Source organism: Sebastes fasciatus, chromosome 2 (genome assembly GCF_043250625.1).
Source record: "Sebastes fasciatus isolate fSebFas1 chromosome 2, fSebFas1.pri, whole genome shotgun sequence".
Lineage (NCBI taxonomy): Eukaryota > Metazoa > Chordata > Actinopteri > Perciformes > Sebastidae > Sebastes > Sebastes fasciatus.
The window spans coordinates 41548989-41560072 of record NC_133796.1 but is presented as its reverse complement, the minus strand read 5'-3'; positions in this window follow the sequence as shown (position 1 = coordinate 41560072).

Here is an 11084-nt window from a genome sequence, read left to right as displayed (position 1 = left end):
GTTCGACAATTATCTGCTTGCCATTCACGCGAGGGGGGACGACTGGCCCGATACGAGGAAACGTGCAATCCTCCTACACTGCATGGGCACTGAAGGCCAGCGTATATTTTATACACTCACAGATGCAGGTACGACTTATGATTCAGCAGTTGCTGCACTGCGTGCACATTTCAGCCCTGCAATTAACGTCGTGGTGGAACGACACAAGTTCAGACAAAGAGTGCAGAGATCGCATGAGACTGTAACGGAGTACGTGGGCGCGCTGCGCGAGCTCGCCACTACATGCGGGTTTGCTGGAAATACAGATGAAATGATCCGTGACCAGCTCATTGAACATGCTAGCTGCTCAAGAATACGTGAGAGACTATTAGTGCAAACGGATGAAAATCTCACTCTGGATAAAGCAGTTAGGATGGCGTGCCAGGTGGAAGCGGCTATCGGGCACGCGCAAACTCTTTCTTCGGAGCCTCAAGCGCCTGTACACGTGGTAAAAGTGAAGCCAAAATACCCATTCAAGAACAAAGCAAGGAGTAATTTCTCTGCTGAGCCTGCAACAGCGCCAAAACAGGATCGAAGCTGTTTTAGATGTGGATCAGCAGCTCACCTTGCCAACGCTCCAAACTGCCCTGCACGGAGAATAACTTGCCGAAACTGCAATAGGATGGGACATTTCGCCCATGTATGTAAGTCAAAGTCCAACACAGCCAAAGTTGGAGAAGTGGTTGTCCTGGAAATAAATACAGTGCACATGATACAAGGGGGACAATCAGATGACAAAATTACCTGTGCTGTTACCATAAATGCAAAGTCTACGTCCTGCCCTGTGAACCTAGTGGTGGATACAGGCTCTGCTGTGTCCATCATTCCCGAGTGCCTCTACAGAGAGCACTTCAGTGGTGTGCTGCTGGATGAGCCACCTAAAAGGTTAGTGACTTACACCAAATCTGATGTTCCAGTGCTAGGTTGCCTGTCAGCTACAGTGCAGCATGCAAACATTAAAGTGTCAGCTACACTATATGTTGTGAAGACAGGCACAGCATTGCTGGGAATGGACTTATTCAGAGCACTGAGACTTTCTATTGACAATAATGCTGTGCTCTCAACTGCGGCTCCAGTGGCAGAGATCAAAGAGATCAATACTGGACCAGTAGCTGGCGAGAAACTGGGTCTTGCCAAAGGTTTCATTCACCGTGTCAAAGTCAGGGAAGGTGTTCAACAAAAGCTGCGGAGGCTTCCGCTCTCCGTTAAACAAGCTGTATCTGCTGAGCTGGAAAGACTTCTAGAAATGGATGTAATAGAGAGGATTGATGCATCCCCGTGGGTCTCACCCATCGTGGTGACACTACGAAAGAATGGTGCAGTTAGGATGTGTGTGGACTTACGTGAGCCAAACAAGGCTGTAGTGATGGACAGTCACCCACTGCCCCATATGGATGACCTTTTCTCTGAAATGCGTGGAGCCACTGTATTCTCCACCATCGATTTGGTGAACGCCTATCATCAAGTGCTACTAGCAGAAGAAAGCCGGGACATGACTGCGTTCATAACGCATGATGGGCTCTTTCGGTTCCGCCGGGTTCCGTATGGACTATGCTCAGCCCCAAGCGCGTTTTCTAAGATGATGTCCCTGGTGCTGAAAGACCTCAGGGGGGTCCAGAACTATCTGGATGATGTCATAGTCTATGGCATAGAGCAGGAGGAACATGACCGTAATCTGCAGGCGGTGCTCGCGGCGTTAAAGGACGCTGGCCTCCAGCTCAACAAGGAAAAATGCCACTTCAACCAAACCAGCCTACGGTTCCTTGGACACACCATCACACCCCAAGGTTTGCTGCCGGACAAAGATCACCTCCGGGCTATTACGGAAGCTCCAGCGCCTAGCGACGTCACCACACTACGCTCATTCCTGGGCCTCACAGCGTGGTATGCAAAGTTTGTGCAAAACTACGCGTCTCTGGTGGAGCCGATGCGAGAATGTCTGCGTGATGACACATTTCAGTGGACTGCAGCAGCGCAGTCAAGCTTTGACACTGTCAAGACTCGCATCGTGAACAGCTCAGCGCTGTCTGTCTTTGACTCAAGCCTTCCAACCATCGTGTCTACAGACGCGTCCGACTATGGTCTGGGGGCCATTTTGACACAAATGCACCCTGATACAACGGAGCGCACAGTTGCTTTTGCTTCACGTTCACTTACCCCTGCAGAACGGAAGTACTCCATTGTGGAGAAGGAGGCATTAGCCTGTGTGTGGGCAGCAGAAAAGTGGAGGACTTTCTTATGGGGGACAAGATTCACACTGCGTACAGACCACCAGGCCCTGACCACACTGCTAGCCACAAAAGGCCTTGGACGCGCAGGCATGCGTATTGCACGGTGGTCAGCCAGACTCTTGTGTTTTACATATGACATAGTGTATCGGGCTGGTGCACAAAATTATGCTGCTGACTGTCTCTCCCGTTTGCCCCTCCCATCAGAAGAGAATGCAGAGCCAGTGTCAGAGCCTGAACTCGTAGCTCTGTTGGATACAGAACTGAGAGCTCTCTCAGTGAAGGACTTCGCTGTGGCATGTGCAGCATGCCCAGAGCTCACGGCCCTGAGAGCGCAGGTGAAAAAGGGGTGGCCTAAAAGAGCAAAGCACCTACCTACAGTGCTCCAACCGTACTTTGCTACCAGAGATGAACTGTCAGTCCAAGATGTGACAATATTCAGGGGCCCTCATCGGCGGCTTGTTCCTGTGGCCCTAAGAAAGCAGCTTGTGGATTTGGCACATGAAACACATCAGGGTGTCGTCCGCACCAAATAGAGGCTGCGTGACTTATACTGGTGGCCGGGCATGGACATGTGTGTGCAGGACAGCATTAATGCATGTGCAATGTGCCAGATGAATGATAAAAGCGCCAAGACGCATGCTGCCCCACTCCAGCCAGTTCCACTGCCAGATGGCCCGTGGCAGAAAGTGGGAATCGACATCGTCGGACCATTCGAGTCAGCGACTTGGGACTGTCGCTATGCAGTGACACTAATTGACTATTACACAAAATGGCCGGAAGTTGCTTTTACTCCCTCCATCACAACCACGGCGATCACCGCCTTCCTTTCTGCAGTGTTCGCCCGGTTTGGCAACCCTACAGAGCTCATTAGTGACACTCAAGTGAGTTTGCAGACTTCCTTGAAGTGAGAGACATCAAACACAGGAAAGTGTCTTTGTACTATCCGCAAGCAAACGGAGCCATAGAACGCTGGAACCGCGTTCTTAAAGAGACACTTCTCACTGCCGAGCAGGAGAGAAAACCATGGAAACCATTCATACAGGAATTCCTGCTCACATACCGTGCAACTCAACACAGTACTACAGGAGTGTCACCATATGAACTCATGTTCAACAGGAAAATGCGCACAAAGGTGGACATCGGCCCAGCAAGCAAATCCACCCCACTGTCGGAGAAGCAGGTGCGCCATCGTGTCATCTCCAAACAAAATGCATCGAAAGCCTACACAGATGTGAGGAGAGGTGCACGAGTACCAAGGATCAAAGAGGGAAGCCTAGTCAGAGTAAAGAAACCTTTCCACGTTAAGAAAGGACTGTCAAAGTTTCAGGGACCTGCCAAAGTGATACGGAAAGCTGGTTCAAATGCTTATGTGCTGGAGGATGGACGCACATGGAACGCTATTCACCTCTCCCTGGTCCCAGAAACTGCAACAGACACCATTACACGCCCTGCTCCAGATCCTGAGCCGGGGCCTGCACTACCGCCGCATGTTTACATGCACAGACCAGCAAGGGTCCGAAAGAGACCTGACTGGCTTAACGATTATGAACATTAATCGTTCTCTCATGGCCTTTGGGGGGGAAATGTTGAAGAGGGAATGACAATGAAAATAACTGTGAAAAAAACAAAACAAAAAACAAAACTGTTTACCATATCTGAACATGACCAAGTTGACTATAATGTTGAATGTTGTTTTGGTTAAGATACAGGTGTCAATATCTTGTGAAATTCATTTGTTTACCTCAGCTAAGTTAAAGCTATATTTAGGATAAAGTTTACATGCTGTTAGTAAAGTTGTAATAGACAGTAATGCTGTTTGTTATAATTACAATAATACTGTTATTGGAACATTTTGGGGTTTATGCTATGTGGGATAAGGAAGACATTTAAGTGTGCATTATTCTACAGCAAGGTCTCAAGTAATTTAAGAGACTGTGTATTTACCTTTATTTTACCGGGTAAGCTTCCTAAACTAAGGGGGAAATATGTTGTGTATTCAGTTACTGTTTAACCACTAGATGGCGATGTAGAGCACATGACATTGTACTGCATGTTTAAAAAGGAGATTGGGAGAAGAAGAGAAGCAGTAAAGTTCAGAGTTAAGTCCATGCAAGTGTCTCGCTCTTTTTCTTTGTTTGGATTACTTGGGCTACAACAATTATGAATAACATTTATATTTATTTTAGACAGAGAAAGGTTAAGAATTGTGTGGTAATTTGTAAATAATAGTAATAATCGACAATTAAAACTCTGTACTATATTCATTTATGGAGCTCTCCCAGTCACTGAATATTCTACAACACGGCACATATTTCAGAATAAAAGCCTCGTGTTGAAGGAATGAAGGAATTCTGTCCACAGAAAAAACGCTTGAGGGCTTTTATTTCGAAATGAAAGCAGGAAGTGTTGATTTAAAAAGAAGTCTTTACTTTTTTTTCATCTCCGTAACATATTCTACAGATAGATATCGAAACTGTAGTAATGTTGCTGATGTGATGTTAATATACAGTCAATAGATCACCTTCACTGTCCATGACATATTCTACAGATGTCTAGACATGTAAACTGTAGTAATGTAGCTGACATGATGTTAATATACAGTCAATAGATCACTTTCACTGTCTGTTGCTGAGACGCTGCGTCTGACGTGCGCGTCTGACGTGCGGCTCACGTGGGGAGTGTGGATGCTCTAACCTGTTAACACGGATGCCGAAATAAAAAACATCAGGTAACGCAGCTGCCACTCGCTGCTGACGTTCCTGGTGTGTCCGGGCTGTAAGAAAAGTAGCTAAGAGGCGAAATTGGCCAATCATCATCTTCAGTGTTTTGGGAAGGAATATCTCCTCCTCATATTCTCACAGCGTTGCCAGATGTATCCAAATGATCGTATTTGTACGGTAATTTTCCCTCTGTACGATCAATAATGCCATAATGTATGATAATTTGACCATTTTTCAACTCTTACTATTAGTAGTTTTAGTCTGCGCTGTCTCATTTTAATTCAGTTCAGAATAGGAAAATATGGGTCTGTGTTTACGCATCTCTTCTCACGTGACCTCTTTCCAGCCGATCATGCTCGCTGTAACGTCAGGCTGTGATGTTGATGACCGTGACTCGCGAGTCCGGGTGTCGTTCTCTCTCCCTCCTGTCTTATAATTTAATTTTGTAATAGGCTATTACAAAAATGGTCATACTGATGGATGTTTGAACACACAGCCCCTTCCACGTATCATAGCTATGTCAGTTTACTTTAAAAGACTTTTAGGTGTGTCAAAAAGTTGTTTAATTATGTGTTTTATAAAATTACACATGTACGCCTATTTGTTCTCATAGCTATGACTTGCGTACGAAACTTTTCCTCAGAATACGATAATTAAAGATAAAGACCCTGGTACGATAGTTTAACATTTCTCATCTGGCAACGACGATCCTTTTCACTGTGAGCCAGAAAACTAATGAAGTAGCAGGAAATGGTCAAAGGCTAAAAGATAAAATCAAAGTTTATGATAGCTCCTTCTTAAATGGGACATGACATTATACTGTATAAATATTTTAGAAATGACTGAACAAAAATGAAGTAGTAACTGGAAGAAGCATTTCCATGAAGACAGTCAGTTATAAAAGGTTTACGCCACTTGTTTCAAAAGGGTTAAACGTGGTGAACTGGGCTTTTATTCTGATTGTGAGTTAAATAATAGCTCCATGTAAACTCAGCTCGTGTTACTCTCTACTGCCTCCAACCTGCTCGCTGGTTCTCCAGGGCGGCTGCTCCCCGTGGCCACGCCCGGCGTATCGAGTCTGATCAAAGTGGCTCCGGCGGGAAGATTACCCAAAGAGGGAGCGCTCCAACCGGGGTTTCTGCCGGGCACAGATGGCACACAGCGAGGCTGGAGGCCCGGGGCAGGAGCTGGTGAGCAAAATCAGAGAGATGTGGGCACGGTGCTGGGGGAGTCTGGGGAGAAGAGCCCCCTGGCTGCTGACAGTCCATCCAAATGGAGGCAATCTTACAGCCCCTCGAGGGAATGGCTTGCAAATGTACCAGCAGGAGAGGGGGTGAGATGAGGAAGGGGGGGAAGGATGATGTGGTGAAGGAGAGGCAGGCAATCTCGGTGTGTCCTTTGAAGCTTGTCTTATGGCTTTTCTCTGTCAGGTCTCTCTCCAGAGACACTCGGAGAATCTGGCTCTGGAAGGCATCCGTACCCTCAAAATCCGAGCCTGAGTTCAAGCATCCAGCCTGGAAAGACTCTGCATAGAGTGAACAGCTCCCAACATAACCTGTGACATTCACACTTCCGTACCGCTACAGTACAGAGACAGTGACATGTGAACATGAATATACATAATCCAGAATGTAAACATCTTCTTTCTGTAGTTTTGTCCGTGGCAGGACGGAGGAGAGTGTGCAACCCCAGCTGCAGGTCCTGGACAAAAAAACAGTAAACAAAGGAAAACACAAAAAAATTTATTGATGCAACATTTCAACATACGAGGGCTTCACCAGGCTTTTGTCCAAAAACATTTTGGAGGAGGAGAATTCACTAAACATGGCAGCTTTACTCCAACAGTCATGAGAGCAATTAACACAAGCCTTTACACTCTTAAATTAAACTTTAAACTTAAACTTAAACTTAAATCTGACTTCTTTACTGCACCGGCCGCACTGAGCAAGTCCTCTGATTTAAACAATGAAATATGTCTTATGTAACTGCCTTCCAGAATGACACATAGAAGCATTTTCTGATTGATTGGTACAATAACATCATTTGTCAGTGGCTTCATAAAGGGTTACAAATCACTGTTACTACTACAAATAAAACTGTGTTGTGATTGGACACCCCAAAGGTTAAGGTTTCAGCACCAAAACTACTTGGTTAAGGTTAAAGGGGACATATCATGCTCATTTTCAGGTTGATGTTTGTATTTTGTGTTTCTACTAGAACATGTTTACGTGCTGTAATGTTAAAAAAAACTCATTCTTTTTCTCATACTGTCCGTCTGAATATACCTGTATTCATGCTCTGTCTGAAACACTCTGTTTTAGCGCATTTCAACGGAATTATACTGCTAGGAAACAGCTTGGGTCCATGTTTACATCCTGTCAGCTGATGTCATTCGTATACACAACAACAGGAAATAAACTGGGACACATTTAGAATGTTTACGTTTAAAACTGTGAAATGGTCTAAATATTGTATATTTGTGACATCACAAATGGACAGAAATCCTGACAGCTTGTTTCAAACACAATTTCTGAATACGGGCTGTGTATATTTCTCTGTGGATTGAGTGTTTTGATACTTTCACATTATTTACGTATATATCACTTAAACCTGCTTTATGATATAAAAGACATGCAAATCTCACTTTTTACAATATGGAACCATTAAGGAAAGATCATAGTTTGAGTTAAAATAATTATGTGGTTAAAGGTGCAATGTGTAATATCTGGCCACATGCTCCAGAGAAATAAGGGGCAGAATTTCACCTCCATAAAGCCAACTACTAACTAACAGCGGGGCAAGAATACACACAATGTAACCGAACCGCTGAAACTCAGAACTGGTCAAAATAACACTGCTATCTTATAGTCTTCACATGTGGCGTCAGCCTATAGTTTACGTTAGCCATCTTTGTGTTTACTGTGCCACTAACCGGCAGAGCTCAACAATAAGAATTTCCTGATTGCCCGGGGCAAGTAAAATGCCACGTAGGGCTAGTAAATCCAGCAACTCACTCACAAGAGGTAAGAAAATAGTTAAACACATTGTTTTATCCGGAGCTGATGATGGAAGTAGCTAAGGAGTAAGCCACTTCCTTCTCATCTCTGTTGAGAGTTGTACATGTGTAGTACCAATCACGCACTCGTGAGAAAATGGCGGAGGGTAAAGAAAAAGTTTATGAGCTGAAGCGTAATCCTGGAAACAGGAGTTTAATTTGGGTGGCATTAAAGGATGTGGGCAAAACTCCAGATTAATTTACTTAAAGATTAAAGGGACTATTTGTAAGAATCAGAAATGTCTTGTTAACAGCGACACCTGTGGCCGTTAAGTCAACGAAAGTCAGTGTCCTGTTGCTCACGCTTGTGCTCGCTCTACATAGACATGAACGAGCATCGCTCAAATCAGTGAGGAGACACACGTCAGCTAAAAGCACAATATCACTCTATATTTCAGCTGCTTGGCAGTAATGTTAGCTGACCAGACGAAGGTCTCTCCATGAATCACTGCTGATCCTAGTGTTGGCTTTTCCTGCCTCAGCCTCCCGACCGCGGTCGGAGGGAACAGGGGAGACACCGGAGTTTTGGTCGGAGACGATAACGTTTCTCTCTGCGGAGCCCCGTCACTTCACAAGACACGGGAAACCTCTGTTGGTCTGGAGGAGCTGCAGCAGTTATTTCTGCACAAACGTCCACTGTACATTCACTAGATATTCTCAGAGCTAAACTAACTCTTCTGCAGTGTGGAGTGTGCACGCATGCACGTGAGAGTGGAGCGAGCTGAGCGAGTGGGAACGAGCGTGGTGTGTGAGTGAAGGCAGGCAGAGGAGTAGAGGAGCAGAGTACAGCAGAGACTCCGGCCCTGGAGACCAAAGCTATGGTCTCCCCCGCGTCCTCCGACCGCGGCCAACACTGTTTAACAGACGGGCTTCACTAGATACAACCAAGAGGTTTTGGTGCTTCACTGTAGTTTGTGTTGGAGTCTGAGTCTGAACAGCGTAGCCACACGCGAGCGCGCATGGGACACCGACCCGCAATGATTTATACGTGTAAGAAGTTACTGACAGTCCTTTTAAACATGACACTTGTTATTTGATAACCGCTAATAAATAAAACAATTTGTATAGGGGCAAGTAAAACAATGTAGTTGGGCGAGTAGATTTCTGACCGGGCACGTGGAAAAATTATTAATGTTGAACCCTGCGAACCGGGGGGCTGTACGGTCCGTGAACCTTTTGATAGTTTGTTTATTGGATTAAATCCAGAGTGGCAGAAACGAGAAAAGGACTCCTCCCGGTGAAGTGGTCTCCTCCCGGTAAACTATCAAAACGTACACGGGCAGCAGACTTCAGTGTCAAAGTCAAAAGTTTTGTTGACCCTACTTCCTTCTCTCCTGATTGACGAGAGTCATAATTACTTCATTTAACATGTCATTTTGGGCACTTGCTGAAATGTTTGATGCGGTTGTTTTTCTTGGGAGGACAGTCACCCTTGTGTCTGCTGGCAGCCTGGTCTCCTCAAAATGACGTTGTCATGCAAAGAAACTTCTTTGTCAATTATGTTTCGAGGGAACATTTGTGTTTGACGTATCACAAATATGTTTAATCAAAGTCTATGTAGAGGTTTGAGGGGATGGATGGATGGATGGATGGATGGATGGGATATAGGACTTTCCTCCAGGAGACCATTGTGTGCGTTCTGTGTGTAATGAAAAGTACCGTACTTCTTTTAACCCAAAACATGATATTTTACTAACCCTAACCTAAAAAGTTACGAGAGTACGCATTTTAGCCTTTTTCGTGTGTCATGTGTACACCACGCAAACGTCCGCAGTTAGGTTTGGGCAAGAAAACCACTTAGTTAGGGTAAGGGAAAATTTAATGTTTGAGCGTAAAATAAATACGTAAACTAAGTAAAACACGTACGGAAACAACTATGGAAAACACGTGACAAACGTCAATAAAACACAGGCCACGTGACAAACGTCACTAATATAACTTACAAAACAAACTTAACCCCCCACAAAATACGTTAAATCAGCAACGGTCTCGAGCGTGGGTCTTGTGGTTAAAAGTCCGGTGTTTATTGGGCACAACCACCTCCCCACCAGCTCACCATGGTCTTTATACTGTGTCACTAACTCTTACTGTAGCATTTACATTGCAGTCAGTACAGGATACATGGCGTACAAAAGACACGTGGAAATCTAGAAAGGTGTACTTATGCACGCTAAACACCTTGCCCTTTATCGTGGCATTTACATGCCTTTTCGTGCAAACGGGCTGAAAATTCGATGGTTCAGTCCTTTCAAAAGTGAGGATTTTACTGCTTTTGTCTGTTTAATTTCACTGTAACATATTATCTTTTGTTGGACAAAACTGGCAATTTGATGGCACCACCCTGGGATCAATTGATAATATAAAAAAATATTAGTTGCAGCAGTTGGTTTAGATAATTGCAGTTAAAGCAAGTTTAAAGAAAGTTCATGTTGCCTGCCTTATAAAAGATTGCAAGTAATAAAATAAAAGATTGATTCTTGGGTAACATGTTATCAGAATCAAGAGGAATGTCATGAAACTATATGAAATCTGAGGGTTTAAAACCAGATTTTCCTCTAAGCAGACCTGCATGTGTGTGTGTCGGAGCTCCAGTCTTTTCTGCAGAGGTCTCCGGTCAAAAGCCTATCTTTAGCCTGCTGCGTGATTGTGGCGGAGCTCTGTAGGCCTTGTGCCCTAGTGCAGAACTAATGTGCTTCAGATCAATAGTGGCTCAGAGGCAGGGCTGAGATGAAGTCTGCACAACAGCAACAGAAACATGGCCACTGTGCTCTCACCATGCCAGCCCTTCTCTCTCTCACCCACAGAGACAAATGCCTCACACTTCCCCTGTTTAATCGGAGTTTAAAAAGATTTTTAAAGCTTCAAATAAAAGTCTCTATCACTCTGGAAATAGGTGCTCTATTTATTTGCTCTGATTGTTTTCAGCTGACATATTTTCTCTCAAACGTTCACATTGATTGTCTTTTCTTCTTTCAATTTCTGTGAGGCAATTCATGTATGGTATTCTTCAAGCTTGGTCAGGACTAAATAGCCTTATCT